Genomic DNA, 25308 nt, shown 5'->3' with positions numbered 1-25308 from the left:
AGTTAGCCTTGATAAGGCGACAAGGCCAGCAATATGTTGCAAAAAGGCCTATCTTTTAATTCCATTGATTCGTAATAATAATTCGACATTAAAATAAACTGCATGAAATTTGGGTCAACTAGACCTATGTTTCGATCACATCCCATATAAGGGTTATCATAAAAACTTAACATTCGTATGCTAACCATCTACATGAGTAGGTGACTAAACAAGTATCCTGACCGCTAAGCCGGTATCCGTGGGTTTAAATATCAAGTGGGTTACGGGTTTACATTGAGCTAAAGTGAGTGCTAAGTCGGTAAAGGGTTAATATTTACCGATTAGACGCCTATTAGATCCTATTGGCCGCTCCTATTTCTCTTTCCTCGCGTCTTTCTGATCTTCACCGTGCTAAGCGGATAGAAGACGTCCCCTTAGTAGTTAAAGAAAGCAACCAAAACTTTATTTGTGGTACTCTATGATGAAAATAAGTGAACAATAATAAAATCTTTGACGAGAAACATAGTTTAATTAAATTTCGATCAAGTTGGTTCACGTTTCAATGCGATCTTAGTTAAGGTCTCCCAAGGAAAATGTGCGTTCAAATGGTATAATGAAGAATGGTATTAGGCGAAATGGCATAGGATAATTAATGGTCGTTCTTGTATTGCTATCATGTTTCTGCTCGTTTAATGGTTTGACTTCTCCGTTTAATTTTTGGCATTTAACAGAGTTAGTAGTAAGCGTAGTGGTGTTCAATAAAGTGAGGCAATCGCGAAACTTCGCCAATTTTTTGCTTATCGATGAAACGATAGCGATAACCTCATCGTCATATCGTGGTTGATAATTCGCTAAATCCGTTTGCACTCAAGAGAGATAATTTGGATAATTTGTAAATTTTAAATGAGATCCATAGTGCTTCATAAATAAAGGTCAGATATTGATAAAGTCTAATTTGAAAACAGATCACAATAAGCGACACCTTTTTTTGTAAAAGGAAGCACACCTAAGAATATGCAACACTATTATACTTATGATATGAATTTTAGAAAACATGTACTGCATTGCGTATTAGCAATGTTACTTGTTAGACAAATATAACACAAGAAATTAATCATACGATACGAACGCTAGCATTCAAACAACAATACTCATCTTTCCTTTTCATTACGCAGGAATTATTGCACTGGTATCAGCGGACAAAACTTGGACAAAATAAATAAATTAAAAATAAAAAGTCAAGTTTTCTTTTATTTTAAACATTCCTTAAGCGACTACAGATTAAATAATGTAAGTGCAATCTTTATTTATGTTTAAGTTTTGCATAAAATTACGTAAAAAACATTTTATTATCTTATATGTTTTTGTTTCTGTATTAAATTCTTTACATATTAAATTAAATTGAAAAAAGAAAGAAGTTTTCATATTCCTTCCATTGAATAAATTGTTGGAATCAACAAATGTTTTCCTATTGTAGGAATTTATTTGTTTAATGTAAGCTTGCCACAAGAAGTTAGAATAAGTAAATAAACTTGAGCTAAGTATCTATGAATGCAATCATACCTAGCGAAAAAAAATTTTTTTTTTTATTGCAACATATGGAAGTTCACGCAGTGGTAGTTGAAACTTCTGTGTTAGTATTTACTCGCTTAGTTTGTTGTGAGTACAGAAAATTTCACTTGTATGTTAGTTGTGACTAAAGAAATTTCCCAATAGAACTAATAGAAGGTGAAAAAACATAATGCAAATGAAAAAGATTTACTTTGATATTCTTCTGAGGGAATTTAAAATTTGTTATATTATTGTTCTGTCATGTTCAATCGCGCGTTGAAAACGCAATAATTAGAGTTTTATGGTTTTGATAAAATTCAAAGGAGAGACAGACGGATTAGGTTTGTAATTCAGAACTTCTCTTAAGAAGGGTTGAATGAAGTGCTAGCGTAATTAACGCCCAAATGGAAAAATTTGGACAAAGCAAATGTGTTTATAAAAAGTTGTGTTTATCTCATTCGTGCTTTTGCTCTGAAGCATGGATCAAACCGAAAGGTAGACAAAACGAGTGCTCATGTTTGTTTCCGATCAGCAAGAGAAGCGATTGACAGATTTTCGTCTCAAAGCCAAAATATTGATACGGCTGGGTAATCCGCATAAAAGGCAAAAGACCATAAATAATGGCAGTGAACATATATTTATATATATATGTAAGACCTATCAAACGTGCGTTCACCCTTGATGAGGTTGAATGCGAGCTTTCATATGTTATAGGTAAGTAAGTGAGCGAGGCGTGCAAAAGCTTTGCATTAGTTCAAATTTTTTACAATATGAGCATAAATTTGAAATTTAAGATTTTTCATTTTGCTAATGGATATTTAACCTTTAGTAATAAAATATTTTAATAACTTTTAAATTAGTTTGTGTTTATATTACAATCCAAAAAATATGAAACTAAACAAAAAATATTGCACTTTGACAGCATAAAAGTTCACAAAGGATATGTCAATAGCGGAATTAAGTTAAGCTAAAATCGAAAACAAAATCTGCATTCGTATTGAAATGAATCTGTGATAGTCTTCACTTACAGTAAATAACAAAAAAAACATATTTTTTCAAAATTCAACTTTCTGCGTCAACGTAGTCCCCCGTATTTTCGTTCAACGTTTTTGTAAAATTTCAATGTACATTTTATGGAACGGTTTCTCACATTTTTTTCCCTTAAATTATCTTTTCAGATGCAGATCATATAAATTAGTCGCTACGAGTTCTGGCGGCTAATTAGAAAAATAGTTGATGATCGAAAACAACTTTCGCATATCTGAACTCCTATGCAAAACACTAGATAGATTGTCTGTTACTACCGTGATAATGTCAACTGTCTTTTGTAAGCTTACCTTTTGATTGTCGAAAACAATTCTCAGACCCTCATGGATATTTCCTGGGGTAACGTTATCTTTTGGGCGTCCACTACACTCAATATTATCGGCAGAACTTCATTAAACACCACCAATAAATTGGTATTTTCGATAAAGAGGAGTTACCAGAATGAAAGTATTCAAGGCAAAGTTGGAACAAAAACAAAATCTTGTTTTCATTATTTTGGAAGTGGCAAAAGCTGGCTTCCCTAAGACCACTCGAACTCGTCGAAATGAAGTGAAATGTTGATAGACATCATATGAAGGCTAGAATTTTTTCAATATGCAAGAAATAAAAGTTATATTATGATACATTTATGAATACAATTTTCCTTACCAAATACTGTACTTCTTTTGAGAAAGACATGTACGTTCTGCTCTCTGTTTTAGAAAATTGTTTAGAAAATTATATTCGGGCGTGATCGAATCTTTTATACCCGTCTAAGAAGACGAATAACTTTAATTTTTATACTAATTTTTTTGGAAGTTCCATGGGCTTAGCTAATTTTTTCTATTTTGGCGAAGCAACTGGAAATTTATACCATGTGCGATTGGTGTAGTTTACGACTAAGGACGAGGAAAAATTCGTAAACGCAAAGGTAAACGATCATTGTTTACCACAAATGCTACACATATGGGCAAAGTGACACATTTAGGTGCATTTAGGTGCTATTGGTCTACTCGGCCAATTCTATTTACGTTAGTCATTCGCATAAGGCTTTGATTGAATATATGCTCATTATGCGTGTAATTCCTTGAAAACATTTTGAAATTTTCATTCACCGCTTTGATTACGTTTTAGTTATTAATTCATAGTACGTGCCTAGTTCTCGAATCTCTTTTCTGACTTTTTTTTCAAAAATTTTCTATCTTAAATTGTTAAAATAAACCAATTCGTATCTATCTAAGTAGGCAAGCGGTCAGGCAGGCCTGCCTTCTCTGGAGTCTGTTTGGAAATTTTTATACCGTACTATTTGGGCGATGTTGTCAGGTAGCGCTACCAAAAGCTTATCGGTGCATACAACGTACGTTGACATTTCCATTTTTTTTCGTAACAATATCGCATATTTTTTATACCGTATACCGCAAATCCTCCTCGACTCGATGTATTTTTAGTTTACTAAAAAGTTTGTTCGTTACTTACAATACAAGCTACAGCCGATATAAAGATAAAAATTTTTAGTCAATAAATGATATTCTAATATCGCTACACAAAAGGAAACAAATGTTGACTTCCACGCGATGTATCGAAACTGCGTTATCTTCGAGTATGTACCACCCAGAACGGCTTAAGATAGATCCGCCGTCTATTATTCAGAATCATTTTCTGCATCGACTTAATCCTATCAGTCCGTCAGATGTATGCTTATATAAAGTTGTGATCAACCTTCATTTCGCGAACTTTTAAGATATTTTGAAAATATTTTTGGCACACTGATGTATTTTGAGCCAAGAATAAACACTATTGAAAATGGTTTAGCTCAGTCCACTTTGAAAGTTCGTTATATGGAAAATTTTGCGATAAAACTTGCTGCGTAATAATATTTCGACATTCTAATTCGGTATGAAAAATTTGGTTGGGCTAGGGCACCCCGTCTTACAAAAAAGTTGTTACGAAAACGAAATTTTTACATACTAAAAACCTATAATTTTCATTGTATTTTGGTGAAAATTAGTTCATAAGTACAAATAAAAAAAAAATTAATCTTATCGAATATGGTCTTTTTCTTGGATCTCGCCATATATAAAGATTCTCAGAACTTGTAGACCGCCATATGCCAGAAAGGCTTAATTGTTTGTATTTTATAGTGATAACTTGTTCATAACAGTAGTTAAATAAAAAAAAGAAGTGGACCTACTTTGAACCACATGGGTCTATTTCTCGTAAATGAAAGGAGAGATTTAATTTTTAATGTTTTATGATGAAAATTGGTCTTTAGTAGCGACAAAATCAAAAAAATAAACAGTAGGTAATCTGGATCACATAGTTCTATTTTTTTAGACCCCAATATATATAAGAGTTATCATGAGAGAAAGGCTAATTTTCATAGTTCAGTGACGGACTTTGAAAAATGATAAAATTTTTAGGGAGTTAAGTTTCCTTAATTTGGATCACGTGATATGACACTTTCTGCATCGTGCAATAAGCCAGATTTCAAGAAAGGTATGCCTTTACATGGGGCTTGGTGCAGAGTGTCTAAGGTCGGTCTTGCCTGACTACAATATTCTTATTTGTTCTAGGATAAAAATGGTGAGTATACAGAAAATATGGCTACAGGTGATTATAGTTTTCTTACTTATCAGCTTTTTCTCTATTGTTATTACGCACTAACTCTAGGGCATATAAAGAACTTTTAGGCATTTAAGAAAAACTTCTCTTGATTACTTGCACGCGATCTATTGAACAAAAAGAGATAGTTCGAAAAGTTAAGCAGAGTAGATCATTACAAATTCTCCCAATTGATTTCAGCTTACGATAAATTTTTTTTTTTATTGGTTATCGAGTTTAGTGAAAAAATTTCAAGATTTCCAAGACCATAAAGCTTATCAAATGACTTCAGCAAAGGAAAACTAGATAAGTGATAACGCTAATAGAATGAAAAAGATTTTTCCCATTCCTTCGCAATGGATTTCTTTTAAACTGGGGAAAGGAAAGACAACGCTGCCAATTAGCCTTGTTTTGCTGCGCGGTTGTTCATCTGGCACCTTTAAAAGTAGAACTAAATCTATATAGAAAAAAAATGATAGGATTAAGTTTGCTCCTTCGGTCCTCAGCGCACATAATAATTTTAACACAAATTTTTGCAAATAAAATTTTCCCTTAAAAAATGTATCCATTTAGCTGGAAAACAAAAGCAGAAAGTAGATGGCAGGAAGATAAAGTTGTTTTTATATATATATATATACATATATATTCGCTCTGTTGAGTGTACGAAATTATAAATTTGTTGACTACTATTTAGCAATAGTTAACAATAGGCTTTTTAAGCTTAAAAATCTAAAAGTTTTAATTTCGAAGTATTTGCATCAACCAACCAAGCAGCCATTGAGTAGAATTAAGTAATTACCTTACAAACGAAACAATTCGATACGATGAAATTCAAACTGTTCATGTTATTCGTTTCTATGTGCTTTGCAATTATTTTCGAAATTATATAATTGTTGATAAACATGAACAAACGAACCTAATGATTTTCATTCTGAATGACTATAAACTTCTCATAAACATGCTTTTAAACATTTACATATATGTACACATATCAAACTTGAATGAAACTTTTTTGCAAAAAAGTAATGTTATTAGCTTTTTTGTTACTTTCATAATTGCATTTGATGTGTTTTTGTAATCGTAATTAATTTAATATTTGCGTCGCATCTGTGTTAAAAGTAAGCAAACATTCCAATGATGTTTTTGTAACTTAACATTGAGGCATGTAATGCCTGCGTGCACAAACCCCCACTCAGAAACAAACGTCTTTATGATGTTATTATAGCACATTTGAGAACTTCCTCACGTATCCACTTAAAAATACTCAGAAACTATGCATATTTGCATAAATGCATAGATGCACATTAACTTACCCTACGTTGAGGATTATGATTTTTTATTACTTTTCTCTAACTTGAAAGGAAATTAAGGAGCTCTTAAACTTTATACGTTATAATTGTTGTTTGCTTAGTCGGTCTTCTCCCCATTCTTTCGTCTAATCATTAATTGATCCATTCGCCAGCTTGCCTTTGTATGGTCTTTCATTCCTTTGCCTTCTTGCTTTTTTCTTCTCGCTATCCGTTTATCAATTACGAATGTTGTTCTTTTCCAAATTCGATTTTCTGTGTCTTCTCTGCTTCTGGCTTGCCTTTTATCCAACACTGCGCCCATATAAGCTTCATTCCGTCCGCCAGCCCGTTGTTCTGTTCGACCATTGGTTTCTCTGGCTGTCATTTATTCTGCCTTTCTACCTACTTCCTTGTTTATCTGTCTGTCCGAGTGGTCTCCTGGTTTTTCGTTCTCCTCCTGTTCTGCTGCTCGACCCGTTCGTGCTTTTCTTCTACTTCAATCATCTCATCGTGTGCCCGTTTGTTCTTTTCCATTGCGGACTCTTTCATTTGTTCGACTTTCTCTTATTTGCTTGCGCCTCGCCGTGTACCCGATCCTCTATCCATACGATTGCCTTTCTACCCCTCTATTTTTTGCTCCGTTCGCTCAATATTTTGCCTGTCAGCGTCACCGCCCATTTCAATGTCAGTTTTGTTTGCTCGTCTGATTCTTTCTCCGTCTTTTACATTTAATTATCATCTCTCTGTCAGTCTGCTAAGTTGTTGACTCGACTCTGGATCAGCATGCGTTCGCCCCTCCGTCCGTTTATCTCGTCCTCCCTTCTTACGTTTCTTGCAGCTTGATTATTTGTGAATATGTCGACCCATTTATCCTGATCTATACAGCAAATTGAATTCGATAAACATTAAACGGTTTTTGTGCAGGAGCATTCAATACATTCTTAAAACTGAAAAGTAATTTTCTTAATGTTTACATATATATTAATGTGCGTCTGTAATTAAACTTTTTAACTGCTATTGCAATGCTTTGTTTTGTCTAGATGTTTTGAATGTTTTTAAGTATTTGCTTTCAGTGCCTGTAAAGCAAACAAATGAACGAATGTAAGTCACACCCATACTAAATCAATAGCATTCGCATGCTTGTTGCCAGACCCTTACTCATGGTTATGTATCTGTGCACAACTGTTTATTTATTAAAACGCGTGTTATTTAAGTGCGATATTTGTCTTTTAATTGATGCCCTCGCATTATTTATTCCTTTACTAAATAAAACATGTCATAGATATGACTATGTCGGCGGAATTAATCACAAGGAAAACATGTATTTAAATCGTACCAGCATGCATAAGTAAATACAAAGTTATTAAATGAATTATGGGGAAACATAGCCGTCCTGCCCCGAAAATTGAATTCGTTGTTAAATCAGATGAAGAATAACCTTGACAAAGTCAGAACAAAGTCATAATCAAATCACGTTCACGATCACGGCGGCGCACTTACGACCCGACACCTTAACGATCCGTTCCCTAAAATGTATTCATATATTTATATTATATTTAGTCCAGATAGGGAAACTATTGTTAGAATGTTAATTAACATCCAAGAAGGGGCTGTGTATATTTGCTCCTGAAAAGATCGAATATCATTTTTTATAAAACGCAAAGCAAAGATTTTGCCTGGCAGATACCGTTCCATATATAATTTTTATGATCACTAGTTGGAATTGTAAATAAAAAGAAGATGCACATAAACATTGACATTTATACGTACTGTATATCGATTACATTATAAAATTAAATTATGTGAAATCAAATTTTATAATTTTTCTACCTTATACCGTTTATAGTAAGGCTATCAATACCAATCATATCGACGTATTCTGAATTTATCCGCATGCTTGACGTATCCCGTATATGGGCCACAGCTTACTGCATTCAAGGGAATGGTCTAACAGAGACGTCTCTAGTAGAGATGAACTACAACACGACGCTCAAAATACTGTCAGAACTTTTTCATCGATGACACGAACAACAAAACAGAATGCGATTTGCTAGTCGAGTTGCGAAAAGCCACACAGCAAAAAAAAAGTTAACGATGCAACTTAATGGGGAAAACTTCAGGCGCATCTCGATCTTGGAACAGCCAATCAAGGATTCTCCATAAATTGTCGATCTCCGCAACGAGTGTCGAGTTACATTTCCTAAAAACTACAACTATTAGCACAAGTCCACAGCAGGCAGTCACTGAAATTGGGAAAAAAAAAAAAAAATCTTTGGCATAGAGTTAGCCAACGTGCTTCATTGCCACATTTACACCGTACATCATCAAGATTGTACGGAGGCGTTTAATACCTAAGCTGGAACAAACTGTTATTATAATGATCGATTCATGTGAATCAATTTAAGCTTGTCTATCTCTCTGTCTAATGCTTGCCATGTACCTTTTGTTCAAGCTACCGATCGATAGTTTTTGACACACTTTGACGAAATTTTGCTACAAAGGCCTGTGTTGGTCTCTGTTAAAAATGGAATCGATCAAATTACTTTTGCTACCGTTTCCCATCAATTGCTGTATTTTAGAAAAACCATTATATAAAAAAAAAAAAAGAATTCCGTAGTCAAAATTTCTCGAGACAATTCGGTGAGCAATAGTATTTCAATATACAAAATTGGACGAGATGATTACACTTTTTGAATCCTCTCTCATACAATCGTTTGCCCGAAGAATAAACGTTTATGTAGCACAAAGCTCTACGGCTTAATTTCGCGGCGAAAACTGGTCTATAATGTTAGCTTAACATAAAAAATGACCATATCTAATTTGAACCAGGTACGTCTGTTGTTTCATTCCATATCACACGAAGGTTCTCATAAAAAGTAAACTTTTATTTGGTCTAATTTTTACTATTTTGGTATGAAGATAGGTTTTTGATCTATTTTATAATTTTTCTAAATTTGGCCAATGTCTTTTCCCATCATGGGTCGCATAATCGCATTTAAGAGCACCCATGAAAATTACGTTTTTACATGTAGACAGGGTATAAGTTTTCGCGAAAATAAAACATATATTTTGGGAAAAGTGATAAAGGGTGTTTAAAGCTTAGCCTTGTCCGACTGTAACGATTTCATCTGCTTTTCTGTCAGTAACCTGTTGCGATATTCTACATAAAGCAAGCAAATTATTCCCTCAAAATAAATGTACAACCAAATAACTTTGCAAGCTCGATAAATGTTTTAAGTTTATACGGACATATGCTATATCCAGAAGTATTTGAAAAGCTTCGAAATTTTATAATCCCAATCGATTCAGAATTATTTGCTGAATCAATTCCTGAACACATGTCGACATCGATATTTCTGTCGATCTGCGATCTGTCTGTCTACTAGTTACTGCAATTTTTTATCGAAACTATTGATTGCAGTTTTAGACGTTTTGTTGTGACATCCGTACAGTGACATTTTTTGGCCTAAGGACGTATACTACTGAAAACTGTTATACAAGAAAGTTGCAATTTCTAATGTTATTTTAACAAAAGTCGGTGCAACTAGTTCTTTGGTATACAAAATGTCCGTTGAATAGAAACCTCCTCCCATTCAAACAATTTTCCAAAAATTTCACTTTGCTTCTTTTTACAATAATTTCTTTTTTGCACGAATTGCATTTTCTTAACAAGATTTTTAATATTTAGTGGATTTTTTTATGAATTTTTTTAATGAATTTCTCTGATAAATTTGTTTTTTTTATGCGTATTTTTAACAATTCAGTTAGATTACGTTGATTATATGCGTATATGATCCGCATGTTCTGCGAACTATGCATGAAGTAAAGACGTTATGCATTTTTCAACCTATATTTTATTCTTTATAATATTGTTATGAAATTCGCTTTTTACAAGATACAGTCCGTATCACTAGATCGTGGATATTTTGATCAAGAGAAATGCACTTCAAAGTTCTTTTATTTTACTACTTTGTCTTTCACAACAGTAGAAATATTTATTTACAATTTATTTTGGCCGTACTCTCAACTTCTACGTTCTTGCCAGACTAACTCTACTTTTCACAAATATTCTACTTATATACAAATTTACAAGCATCTTACTATACCTAATTTTATGGTTTTATTTCTAATCCCAGCCTGCTTTTCCTGTAATCGTTTTCATCGGCCTGCACCTTCATGAGGCGCCTGCGAATGCTCATTTGGTTTTTCCTTCTTTACGAAATTTATTATTACGAAAATTACTTAGCTGACATTAAGTGGATTTGGGATTTTCGTAACAATATATTTAAAGATTTAAAACGTGTAATAAATTCTTAAGTGAATTTTTTGACAAGAATTTTTTAATATTGCCAAATGTACTTTTCAGTTGATTTTTTCAAGTACGGAACCGATCTGTAATATTTTCATTTAGTCAATATCTTCTTTTACATGAATTTTTTTTTTTATTTTGCTTATCGTGTAAAAAGAAAATTAGGTGTGCATATACATGCAGATGGCAACAATGCGTCATTGCTGATGCAGTTTAAGACGAGAATAGATGAAAAATTGTGCTTGATAAAGTGTAGGGTATTGGAAATCTGAATGTCGACAATAACGTTTCAACGTGGAACGTGTGTTAGGAAAGCGTGACAGGTTACAACATGTTCTTAGTGGAAAACTTTGTTCAGCTTTGGCCATCGTCTCTAATTAACTTTTATTGATCGTTGGAACACAGAGTGTTCATATCAATTTTGATACATACTCATATCTACTGTTAGCTCGTTCAACCATATGTAACAAGGTGTTGGTACAATGCAAGCATATGTATTTAATCAACAGAAATGAAAAATAGCGACGGATTTATAATGTGAATGGTAAAATATAAAAAAAAGGTGATCGAAAAAGAGATTTTATAATATTACACTGCTGTAATAAATATGATAAGAACATTTTGCCTTGATTCAGAACTTTTTAGATAAGCGATAATATGCTTTAACTTTAATTGAAAATCATTGTGTAAAAAACACAAGTTTTTATTGTTGTGTTTATTCCACCACCTGATTATCATTATCTGTTTTATTTACACGTGTTCACTTTTCCTTTCAATTTAAATGCTAAAAAAGGATGAAAATTTTCAAATTAATTTTGGTCCACGAAGCTCTTATTTAATTTCACTAATTGAATCTTTTTCATCTTAACTATACGATACAGCATACGTACATGTGCGGGCGATCACCTTATTTAATATGAGCAAAGTGTTTGTTTACCTTGCAACACATTTCAGCTCATAATTTCGTTTTCATTACGCCATCATCAGATTCAATTTTATAAGAAGCAACAAAAGTTTGTTGTGGGTGCATGGCATTTTACATACGAATACCTAAAAGGATGTGTTATGTAAGGATGTGACTAAACAACTTTCGCATCATTTTGCACTCTTTACCACTCTCGCAACTACATACGTACATTGTTATGTATTATATGTTTATAGAAGGCTTGGGATGACTATGGGATGTGTTGTTATTGTACCCTAGTAATGGAAATTCTTTGCCCATCTTCGTTTCTCAATTGTCAAACAAATGACTTTGGGTTTTTAATACTTTAGCAATTTTTTCTTTGCGCCTCTCCGCCCCTAACGAAAAAACGAAAGTAATTTGATGTGACTTCAGAAAAGCGCAAACTCAATGCTTTTATTTTACTTAGTAGGAGAAAGGGATGGAGAGATGTGCTTATATTTTAAAACAAGCAAATGTTGTTGTATAGGTTCGATTAGAAAAGTGGCGGGAATCAATCAATGAAAAAAAAATTTCGCTAAATTCAGTTGTTGAATTAACAAAACAGCAAGCCCTTATAGTCTTTGGTTTGGTCTGCATAGACCAGCTATTTACATTCACTTTTCGATTTCGAAACTGAAAGTGTGCTTTGTAATCTTTTATTCCTATTGAACGGCTTTTCGATTTTCAAGCTGAGAAGTTTAGTGTTCTTCTATTCTTATTAAATGACGAAAATTTTGTGGACGATCATTGAAAGTGCTAGCAAAGATCTGTGATAGTGATGTTATCTAAAATAACAAGAAAAACCCTAATGACGGGCCATAGGCCAAAGCTTGCACAACTTCGCTTCATGCAGTTATTCATATAAAAACAAAAGAGGGCCAAATTTCAGCAAAATATCTCAAAAATTACGACCTTTAGATTGAACACAAATTTACATGAACAGACATCAGCGGGAGGAAAGGCCAGACGGACAGACAGAGTTAGGTCGATTCTGGAAATTCACTGATTGTGAACTTAATATACTTCTGCCACAATTGGTGTATGATACAAAAAACACGCTAAGAAACATAAATGTCCCAAATTTCAGCAAGATATCTCGAAAATTTCGATCTGTAGGTTGGACACAAAAATATCAGACGCATAGAAGCATCTTCCGCAAATTGCCTACAACGGCTCAGAGAGAGCTCTCAGTAAATGTTGACTTAAGAACATAATTGAAAAAAAAAGTTTCGTTGCAGTGTTACAAGGCCATTTTTTGCAGACGCATGTGTTAAATTTCAGTTTACCCCTTCATATCTTATGTATATTCTATTTTATTCGATTACTACAATTGATTTTAAAAACATCAGAAAGTTTTTCGCGTATATGATCAGAGAAAAGAATGCTGACGAAAATTGAAAAATAATACTACACCCAATAAGTTGGTGGGAAAGCACACATATGTGCGATCAGTATGATAAATCCATGTGATGTTTATATAGTATCAACCTTCAAACGAAATGTATTAAAGTTTCATGGCAATTCGACCACTGGCTTACAATTATTATAGTATCCCTACATATGAAATTTACTCTGTCCCATTGCTACACAAAAACAAATTTACTGCGGCTGAAACAACTGTAACTTGTAAACTGACTAAAATTCGTATGGATCTGTTAGGAGTGCTGACATCTCTATGTTATCCTACGAATTTATTCAGTGCGGTGATGATATCTTTTTGATATCTCTGTTAACGGCCATTGGTCTTTCGTTCCCATTACTTTTGTGGACAAGAATTCTTTTAAAAGTTTCTTGTTATGACGCCGCCTTATATTGTATACGTAATTTTTGAAACGTTACATCCTTCTCACAAAACCATTTTTTTTTTTTTTTTTGCATAACTCGAAACTTAAAAAGGGTCAAATTGAAGGGTTCGGTAGTGCTGCCATTAAAGAAAGATATGTGTGTGCATATATCAATAGGCAAAATAGTCATTTTTACAACATTAAGTGAAAGTTCATTTCTTTGAATGGTTTTGTTATGACCTTGTATCCGGTTAAGCAGCCGAGCAGGGAGAAGAGCGCGATTAACAACTCTAATGATTGCTGGTGCAAATCTCAAATGCGGTGGAGTTTTCAATACACACGCAAATACGATCTACGTTATCCGGCAACCTTCAAATCAATACTTTGTAAATTTATGTACAAAATATATGGACAATAAACAAATAAAATATGTTATGATCTTGTGTTCTGACTGGATATCATCACTCAGTGTGTTTTTACGTCACTAACGCTTATGAGTTGCTCATGCAATGATATTTAAAATTGAGCAAATCTCCATTTATTTTTATTAACACACTTGGCTGATTATGTATAGTAAATCTACCCTACTCCTACGGAATACACTTGAATATAATTACCATACAATTTTATCCCCTTGAGTAGCGGAATAGGCAATGGACCTCGAGTACGAAGCCGACGACCGTGATTTCAATGGTTCTCGACTAACAAGCCAAAGACCGTGGTTTCAAATCCAAAGTATGGTATTTTTCAACGAAACCGGATAACTTTTAATTGCCAATGCTTTAAGATTTGTGCCTTCGATTTTATTTCTCTGGCTAAATTAACAATAATAATAATAATAATGGTTATAACCATCTCGCTATTATAAAAATTTTACAGACCTTGCACTTTCAGTACACCAATAAGGGCAACGAGAATTTTTATGTTTCATTTACAAATTTTATTTTATTTGTATAAAGTGCGGTCTTTAAATCAAATAGAAAATCAAGCCTAGTATAACAAGTGTAAGACAATTTCAACAATATCGGGATTACGATTTCGAAATCTACTATCAATGTTTGTTGGTTTGAATTTAAATAAATAAATAGTAGCAGCTCTTATTGTAAAGTATTTTTTTTGCAACAGATCGTGGTACCCCTGGTATGAGTTTACGTCGTCTCTCTTTGTTTGTAGTTAATTCTTCTTCTTTTTTTTAAAGTTTTTTCAATAACTTGACCTGAAATTGCTTTAACCTAGATGCCTATCTTAGAGTCTAGTGAGTAAGGCGTTTGGCATTCAGCTCAAAAGACGCAGGCTTAGTCCCCCCCACGAATGAGACCTTAATTTCTATTTTACTCACACAATTTTCAGCAGGAGTAGCTTTGATGTATTATGACAATAACTCGTTGCTTTTATGAATTAAATGTTGTGGGATTAAACACTACAGTCCATCAGAAATTTTCACGCGAAGTAAAGGAGTCAATAATGACAAGTGTGAATTCGTTAGAAAAATAACATTTTTTAACTTTTTGGCAAATGAAATATTTTGAGACTGAACAGCTCAGTGGTGGAAAAACAGGCGTAATGATATTTTCGAAAATAATATACTACCTATGCGTGTACGTCGAAAAACAAAATACTCTAAAAATTATGTTTAATTTTAACGACCAAGGGAGACACTTTGGGCAACCACTTCGAAATGTCATGCATTATAACACACACCGAGCATATTCACAACCATAAGGATGAAATTTTCGAAATACTTTGTGAAGCAGAACATAATGAAGAAAAACCTAAGTTAGGTATAAAAAAATTAATTTTTAGTAGCGTTATGGCGATAACAAGAGATTGTTTATCACGGACAAGGCACGACTTATTGTTTTACCTTTATTTATTTCCTTTATTTAAGTATGAAATTCAACCAAACTAAATTACGAGCTGAATTGAATTGAATCTTAGAAATATGTGTTACGCTAAGTATTATTAATAATTATTACAAAGTATACAAAAAAAAGTAAAGATAAATAGAGGACGAAGCAATAAAAAGAATAAAATTCATGTATAAATAAACAAGACAGAAAAGGACGGATAAGAAATTTACATTCGCTTGTCACCAAATCTTTTATACCCATCACAGTAATACTATGCCGTACATACACTAAATAAACGCGGCTGATTTCTGTTTTCACAAGAAAAGTAGAAATTTATATGGTGTATGTGTGTTGTAGGCGTGTTCTTTGACGGCCTTGGATGGATATCAAAGTCTTTAGCAAATTTTGCAGGCGATATCTTCACTTTTGCGAAGGAAGGAATGCTTACCACAAGTACTACAACTTTGCCCAGACAGACAGACAGACTGCGAACAGACAGACATGCTTAGCTGCATTCCAAATTTGAAACTGCCCAAGAATTAATATATCTTATGGGTTTTTTGAAGCTTGTTTCTGTTCCTTATAAACATATTGGGAAAAATTTGATACACTATAATATTGGGTTAGCGTGGCCAATTTTTTTCCTTTTTGTGCAGGTACTCCTGCATTGCCCATAGAGTATGCTTGCAAATTTTTACGGGTTTACTGCTGTGGTTTGCCAATAATGAGCAAAACCTCAATTTTTTATCCCTTTGTAAAGCAGAGGTGTCTTCAGTGAACGTACTACTGTAGGCGTGTCCATCGACCGATTTGGCACATTTTGAACACCAACCTTTGTGCAGGAACTACCAATCCCTCTCTGTCAAATTTGAAGTCGATAGCCTCACTTTTGCGGCCAGAAGTATATTTACAGCAAACATCACACTGGCGGGGAGGCAGACATGCTTAAATCAATTTAGAGTTTGGTGCTTGTTAAGAATGCATATATAGTTTGTGGGGTCTCTGATGCTTCCCTGCGGGCGTGGCAGACTTTAAGTGAATATATCGCTCATGATTCGGTGAAGTGTATCAAAACGAACATCATCAAAAATACCAAACGACGGACACTGCTGGAAAGTATTGTAAGCACATAACTTTAGCATAACTAATGCCCGTCTGTTCGACGTGAATGTTCGTTTGTCTGTCTGCGGAACTGTTTTGTATTTGTTGCGAGCCCGTTAGCGGAAATGAAAATATCGCCAACAAATTTGCAAAAGAATTTGGAGTGACTTAAACTTTTCCAAGACCACGCTTACAACGCTCTGCATGCCTATGCGACGAAAACTTTTATTTTAAAAATAAAAAAATATCAGCCGCGCCCCCTACATATTACAGAGCATGGAAATTTAGTTCTTTCACTATTTTTGACTTTTTTAGGATAACAGTGATGGATAAAAGATTCTCTCAAGCCCGAATGTAGTTTTCATACCTGTTTTTTAAAGTACATAATAAACAATTATTTCCTTTTGGTACCAATAGATTTGGTTTTTTATTTGCTCTCCTTATTTATATAAAATATTTTTCTATAATTATCCTGCATCATTTGTTGGATAAGGGTATATTAAGTTTCTGCGAACATGTGTTATACCCGGGAGAACTGGGAATGGAGCCATCTTTTGTCATACAAAGCAATTGAGAAAGTAATTCTGCCCTTTCTATCTCTCTATCTGTCCTTCTTTTTTTTGTAGTCAACCTACAGTATACACAGATGTGGCACCGTGATATGTTTTGGTGCAGGACGAACGCCATTGAATCAATCCATTTGGATCATACCACTTCTTCGACCAGTTCTCATATAAGTCCTTTTATTTTGAAAAGCCGTTATATGAGCAACTGTAGGTAAGTGCAGGGCATTTAATTGTAAACCCTGTCCCGCTATAGGGTTTTTCTTAGTTTTATTTACGTTCATTAGAAGCCTATTTTTAAACGTTAATTACTTCAGTTTTGTTAAAAAATATGAAAAAAAACCATAAACAAAAAACGACGTTGTTAAGTGAATAACATATTAAACAAATTTCCCTCAAACAATAACAGAAATTTGTCAAACGCACAACTTCCCCAGGGGGGATACAAAATTTATGAATGGAAAGAAAACAAGAATTACCCGCAACAGAAAATAATAGAATAAGTGAATAAAGAATATTAAATTTCTATCAGATTTCAATTTGCGACAATATGAGAAATAAGATATTTTTGAAATTCCGAGAGCTTCTCTAAATTGGAATATAAATTATGACTACAAAATTTACAAATCCAGTTGTATATATAGCTATGCGATTATTAGCAGGTTTAAGGCACATCGAGGCCGCCATTGTGTGATAAAGCAGAAAAGAGATTATAAGCTAATCGATGTGAAGATCTTGCAACGCATCCATTCAATTCCATCGCAATTTAGCGAACGTAAAGAAAAGACGGAGAACTAGGCCGAAAACTTAAAAATGTTTGATGCTCGGCACAATAACTCGGTTTTGTTACTCGATGAACAGTTTGCTGTAGTCCATTGAATTTTATTCTATGAATCTGCTTTAATTCATAATTTCTAAAAGATCAAATTTTTCGAAAATAAGTTTTGTAACATTCAGAAAAATTTCTTAAGTCACTCGTGAAAGAGAGTTGCAGAGTTTAATGACATTTGTCGCAAGACCCCTTTAAAGCCGGATGGCAGGCAACTAGTCGAAAAGATGGAGGGTAATGTCTAAAATACATTTACAAATTACATTCAGGTTAGGATCCATAAATGGAATAATGAGTGTAAAGTGTTTTCGTGAGATGTTTTCGCGGACATACTAGTTAGTCAATCAGAAAATTTTTAATATTAATCTTTCGGTTTGCCCAAATAAATATTCCTTAAAAACTTTGTTGAGATACCTCTTACAGATCAAATGTTATAATGAGCAAAAAAAAAAAAAAATTTTTTTTACTTTTACATCGGGGCATAATACAACATATTGATCAATACTTTCTATGAATGATGCATAAATCTATAAAGCCCATACTCTTATGTTTTATATCAAAATTTCATGTCATTCCCTTACGAATTATGGATTTGGTTTGGGTTTACTTTTGGGTATGGTGTGACTCTGACGGACGAGATAGAGATATTTGATCTCATTCGAAAATCGAACATATTATTTCATCTCTTGGTTTTAATTTTCGATAGGGGCAGTCGTGTGCTCACACTTCCCTCCGTAAACACTAACCAGTATATAAGTCCTATAAGGACATCTGCCTAAAGATAATGTAATATCATTGTGAGCTTGGTGATTTGACGGGAGTTAAACGTTTGAATTAAAACTAAACTGACGGTGACATTACAAGGTCATATACAAACAGACTTAGCCGATCTAATCTAGAAAAATCTAAGATAATACTAATCTAAGATAGTACTTCTTATAAAAATAATTTTCTTGTAAGGACCCTGGTTTACTCGCTGAATGTAACCCCAGCTAGATGGATATTGAGGCAATATGTAACAAACACAAGTAAAATTTTATATCCTTACAGTGCAAAGAGCTTAGCTTAGCGTTATCTATAATAACGCAATGCCGTTAAACATGATTTCTTTTCATAATTCCCTGCTCACATAGTAGCGCCATTTAAAGAGAGAATTATCAAAAAAGAGAACCAAGGCCAAGGTTCGTATAGCATAAGGATAGGTTTTGTTTATGCAATTGGCATACTCTGCATTACGAGGACAAGCAGGAAGACTGACAACAGAGACAAAAACAAGGAGCCGAGTGAAGGTGTATCGTCTTCTTTTAGAAAAATGTTGTATAACTATAGAGCAATTTTAGGTAATTTTGACTGAACAAATGTAAACATTCAAAAAGAGAACAAAAAAAAAGAAACCGTCAAAAGGACAATAAAAAGGTTAAAAATATTTACAACAAATGTGCTAAAATTTTATTTAAAAGGAAACGTTAAAAAATGCAACGGATACATTAGCAAAAAAACATAATAAATATGATATAAACATAATAAGTTTAAAAAAAACTAGGCTTAAAACAAGTCTCTTGTTTAAAGAAGGAGAAATATAAAAAAAAAACAATAATAAAACAGAAAAAAATGATATACCTGCCTTTTGTTTTCGCGGAACAAAAACGCTAAGTATGCGAACAAAAAAAAAGAAAAAAAAACCGGGGAATGATTAGAAGCCCATCATCAATACCATCATCTACGGATTGGGTAGCTGTTGTGTAGGTCCCAAATACACAGTGCCGCTTTGTCAAACAAGTAAGAGATGGCGCCATCTGAAGCAGTTGGAGGATTTGAAGCTCTTTTCTGCACGCAAACGAAGTGACCATGTCCGTTGTCTAAATTGGAGGTATGGGTCCGCAAAGATGTGAGCAAGTGTTTGCGCGCGCCTGTGTTTATGTATGTGGTTGTGTGTGTGTATGCCTGTAACCACAGAGAGTGGCTTAACGGATCGACAAATCCGCAGACTAACGGACAGGAGGGAAACACCGACCGACAGTAGGACCCTTATGTAACGCCCAACCGTTACTGATATAGCTCTTAGTTATTTCACAATTTCTTTTTGTAAATATAGCTGGACTAGTCAGGGAGATAAAAAAAATTTAGCCCTAGCTCTAAATGCATTACACATTTAAGCCAGGAAATAAGATTATGGCTGTAAAAAGATTGTGGGATATTCTGCATGGAAGAATACGGAAAAGAAGGGACAAAAAAAATATATATATATATGTATTTCCTAGATGAGTAAAGTAAACAAGGCTGTTCAACCGAAATAACGCTTTTTAAAAATATTCATTTTTGTATGATAAGTGAAATGTTAAATAGAAAAGTTTAGTTTTCGAGAGAAAAAAGCCTGTCTTTTGTTAATAAGTAATATTTAAAGTAACTAATCCACGATTCCTTCCTTCCACGTAAGCATTACTTTAAAGGGAAGATTGGAGTTTTTGAAATATTTAAGAGATCGTCTCAACCGATATGTTTTGAATTGATTTTCTGAAAAATTTATCTTACCACCTTCCGACCTTCTTTCCGATTTGTGAAGCTAGACATGCCGGTATCGCTCCGGCTTGACGTCGTCTATCATTGGCGTGTGTGAAAACTTTAAATTACTCAATTTAATGTCAAATGTAGATAACTGTAATGATAATAATAACTTGCATTTAAATTTTTGCATTAATAATTGCAGATGCTTCGGTTACGTCTGTTTAGGATTTTCTAAAAGGAAAAAATTTATTATACGATTTTCATTGCTTTCGCATAATTACGGTTAGCGTCTATCACAGCGTACGCATATATTATATATGTCTGCATAAACGGTTTATGCATAATTGCATATGGCGTTCGTTCAATTGAATTCATTGTAATGAAAATAATTTAAGTGTTTTTATTGCCAAATATACCGCAGTGTGTTTTTGGTGCCTAATCACACTAATGACAACGAATGCAATTACGATGTGCTGTTATTTACACTCGAGATGACATCAATTGTACATCTACGGGTACGTTAAAATCTCCTTCACAAACTGATAGCGATATACGCGATTACTTAGCACCACTCAGTTACAATTACACGTTATATTTACCAATTGGACTGAGAAGCGAGCTCGTCTTTCTGAAATTTTGTTCCATCATTATTACTACTGTTGTTGCTGTTGTTATACGACGTTATTTGTTGTTTTATACCATTGTTGTCTTTAGTTTTCTTCTTTAGTACCATTTAAAGCCCAGCGTAATACAAAAAAGTGAATAAAAAAGTAAAAGTAGTGATAAAATAATGAATTTTTAAATATGTTTACGTTTTCATAAACAACAAGCGTATGTTTGTCGTAGACAATTATTGAAATATGTCTATAAGCAAACGTCCATGCGTTTCATTACATTTATGTAATATTATGAAAATGTAATTAATATCCCTTTAGTAATACGATTCTGTACAGCAACAACCAGGAAAATAATAATAATGTAATACTGCCCATAAGTCTATGATATGTTGATTGAAATTGTCGCTGATGATGAGCATGATAATGCCATGATGACGATGATGATGATGATGATGATGATGATGCAATAATATGAAATTTTATTTTTTATACCTATCTGCGGAAGTATACATACGTACCTGTCTATGCCTATCGGTAAAAATTTTATTTATTATCGCTGTCATTGCCATTGTCGTCGTAATTACAGCCAGCATTTTTAACAGTTAATTGCTTTATTCATTTTTGTAATTTCTACAAGCGATTTACAAACGCTTAAGTTATACATTAAAGTTTATTATAAACATAGTTCCGCAGATGCGTAATAGTTGGGCAGGAAAGTAAGTTCGCATAATATTTGTGTGTTTTCTATTTTCCCCTCTCTCTCTCTCTCTCGCTCTTTAGCGTATTTAAAATTTCTCAGCAAGTATTAATGTGCCGAGTTACTGCTCAGTGTGCGTAAGCCTAAAGACTTTGTCAATCACACTCTTGACTTTTGAATATGGCAAAGTAACATTGAGTTTTCTTCTTTTGGTCGATCGTTAATGGGTACGAACACGAAAAATATAACCGTATCAAAGTTTTGATGTTCGAAATGGCTTCATAATTCGCTTAGTGTTGAATGGAAAGGTAAGTAAATTGTTCCAACTGATATTTAAGTATATGAGGTCTAAAGTTAATATCCGTTTTGATCCCAAGTATAGTTCTAAATTATATATACCAATTGCAGAATATACTCCGGTAAGCCGTTGCTCGACAGTTTAAGTTAACTTCTGAAATGGACCCCAGATAGAGCAGAGATGGTTTAATTCAAAATCTTCGAGTAGGAGGCTTTTGGAAAGGTCTATGTTCGCATAATAAGTATCGGGAACACAGCGATCACAGCCCGCTGCTTTTGCAAGCTGTCAAACCCTCGTCTACGTCACAGGAGAATGGGCAACGTTCAATAAATATGTAGAGATGGTGTAAAAAGAGTAATCATAATAATATTTCATATATACGCAACGATGACGCCATCTTCGGTTCTCTGACATTAACCTCTTATTAAATACCCTACACAACACTACTGCTATTTATCTAACGAGTTCTTGAAATTAGACGTAAGTTGTCCAGAAAGGATTCCGAGATGAATCATTTCCCATGGCGATCGTCATTCGACCAAAACAAGTCAATGTAACAAATTGCATGATAATGTCGCACAAATTGTTGCCTGTAGGTTGAACAGAAGAAAACAAGGTAGACAGACGAATAGGTGAACAGATAAACTTAAACCGATTCGAAAAGTGATCCTGAATACAATAAAGAGTTGGCTGGCAGGAAATTAATACATACTTGACATATTGATAAAAGAAGCCAAGTAAGTTATTGCAGCATTTTTAACAGCCCTAGGGATTAAATCTATTATTATTATTTTAATTTTAGACTAATGAAATGAATTCTTAGACTAAAAAAAGACATTGAGCACTAGCAACACAGGCTATCGGCTCGGGATTAAATCTAAAAAAAAAAAAAAAAAAAAAAAATTATTTTTGTGGAGACCCCACAAGGTCAAAGAATTCATTTTGATGAAGTGATACAATGTATGCTTAGAGCAGAAAAATGGAAACTTGAAAATATTTTTTCTTTTTACATGGCAGACGGTAACAGTAAGAAATAGTTGAGTGTTCGGCTTCTTAATGGTAATCATTGTAGAAGCTTTTCTAATATATTTGTTAGTGATTCTAGGCTGTTGTAGTGCTGCAACTTGTATAGGATTTGTTGCAACAAGCTCTTGTTACATTCTTTACGCATAGACATCGGCAACTCTGTTCAAGCGCTGTGGTCACACTTTTCTCTTTGTGGAAAAATTTTTGCAATTTAATTTCTTTATTGCGTTATACATTTTTAAAAGTTCTCAAACTTATTATAATCTATTGAACTTTCTGTGTGTTTATTGCGAAAAGTGTTCACCGCGGATATCGTACGTGTTTTCCTTTAAATACATTAAAAAAAAAAATAAAAAAATTAAAAACATCTGACTTTTTATTCAATAGTTTCCCAAACCTTTTGAAGTGAGTGGTTATTTCACAAATAATAAGCAATAGACAACAATAAGGCATAATGGCCCCGGGGCCGCCAGACAAAAACTCGAATAGATTTCATCTATTAAGTGATACATCCCCCCAAAGAAAAAAAAGTAAAAATTCGGATTTTCCGTTGTTGCCAATCACCGATATAACCCCTATAGATAAAAAATATATTGTTATTTCTTCAACCGACGCTCGAATAACAATTTCCCAAATTAGCCCGTTTGCTATAAGAAAAGCTCTAGATAGCATTACAACATACATCGACTCCATCTCGATTCTACGCGATGGGAATTTACTGGTCCTCGCTCGGAACCCGCGCGCAACCGAAAAGCTCATAAAGGCCAAATATTTAGCTAATCTATGTGCTATTTCAGCTAAACTACATGAGAAACTCAACTCGGTTCGAGGCGTAATTTACGCCCCTTGCTTAAAGCATGTGCCGGAAGATGAAATTGTTCGCGAAATGGGTAATCAAGGAGTGACTGATGTATAAAAATTCACCAAACTAAATGATGACGGAAAAACACGCTCTCCTACAGGAAGGATTATTTTAACTTTTGATCGCTATCGATTATCGCGAACAGTTGATGTGGCGTGGTATAAATGTAAAGTAGAACTATACATCATAAATCCTATGAGGTGTAAAAATTGCCAACGCCTGGGTCATACGGCAAAAAGATGCACTAATGCTGCATCTTGTGCTAACTGTGGTCATCCTCCACATACTGAAAGTTGTACCCGTAGTTTCTGCATAAATTGCAATGATCAACACTCAGCGTTAGACAAACAATGCCCACGTTTTGTACAGATGCGCGAAATATTAAAAATCAAAACAGAAAATTACTGTAGCATGGGCGAAGCGCGACGCACATACCGGGAAAGAAATCCATCTGTAGCCCATGTAATTGGCAAAAGTAATACCTATGCTGCTGTTGCCTCGCAAATCGAGCCTAGTAAGACTTTAACTGCAACTGCTTCCAATGAAAACCTGTTCCACCATTAACCAAAAATTATATTGCGAAACCAGTTACATCACTTGCCAAAGATAATATTGAAAAAACCAAAGCAACTGCAAATATTGAAAAAATTTAAACAACAACACATATGCTAAAATCTAATATACCAAATTCTCCAGAATCTCCAGCTCTCAACTTTACTCAACATATCACAAGTGGTAATGAACCCATTCTTTCATCCATTAATCAACCTTCAATTTCAAATTATTCACGTGCGCCAAGCCGTTGCGCTTCAAATGTACCAAATCACCTAAATACAGATTATTCTGCTGGTAAGAATAAATCATTCACGAAAAATTCCTATAGCGACCTTCTCGACGGAGACGCTGATATGTCAACTTAACCCTCCCTCCACCCTGCTTACATGTCATTACAATTAAATAAAGTTTTTAAAATTCTACAATGGAACATTAAGGGACTTATTAATAATTTTGATGAACTCCGTACACTCATAAGTGATTTTAATCCAACCTTTTTATCGCTTCAAGAAACCCATTGTAGAAGCTCTTTTAATCCTATTCCACCCAAATCATATACTGGATACTTCACGAATGCTGATCAAAACTCATATTCCAAACAAGGAGTAGGTGTTTTTATAAAATCAAGTATACCTCACAAACGCATAAATTTAAGCTCAAATATACAAGCCGTAGCGATACAAATAATGTTAAATATAAAATTTACAGTGCTTTCGCTCTATATTCCACCTTCGCAATCGTTTTCTCAGCAAGAACTCTACAATTTATTCTCTGTACTTTCCCCCCCATTAATTATATGCGGCGATTTCAACAGCTGGAATACCATCTGGGGCTCAACAGTGAACAACACTCGCAGTACTGTTTTAGAAAAGGCCTTTTTTCAAAGCAACCTTTGCGTTTTAAATGATGGAAAACCAACG

At 33.9% G+C, this 25308-nt stretch overlaps 1 protein-coding gene across 5 annotated transcripts in view; it reads right to left on the bottom strand.

Moving 5' to 3' along the window:
- LOC119640916 (5-hydroxytryptamine receptor) overlaps window positions 1-25308 on the bottom strand; it is a 176335-nt gene that overhangs the window by 104046 nt on the left and 46981 nt on the right. Inside the window, exons 1-2 of one of the 5 annotated variants that reach the window (XM_038039260.1) lie at window positions 20933-21023; window positions 20361-20484 (exon numbers count right to left, since the gene is read on the bottom strand). The exons of 3 other annotated variants lie outside the window; for them this stretch is intronic. The gene's annotated coding sequence lies outside the window, so the exon portion shown is untranslated. Of the gene's footprint in view, window positions 1-20360; window positions 20485-20932; window positions 21024-25308 lie in introns of those variants that run through there. One more of the 5 variants, XM_038039261.1, reaches the window with a different exon arrangement.

The sequence above is a fragment of the Glossina fuscipes genome, unplaced genomic scaffold (genome assembly GCF_014805625.2).
Source record: "Glossina fuscipes isolate IAEA_lab_2018 unplaced genomic scaffold, Yale_Gfus_2 133, whole genome shotgun sequence".
Taxonomy (NCBI): Eukaryota; Metazoa; Arthropoda; class Insecta; order Diptera; family Glossinidae; genus Glossina; species Glossina fuscipes.
Note: the sequence above shows the minus strand (reverse complement) of the source record. Positions and strands in the feature narration are given on the sequence as shown.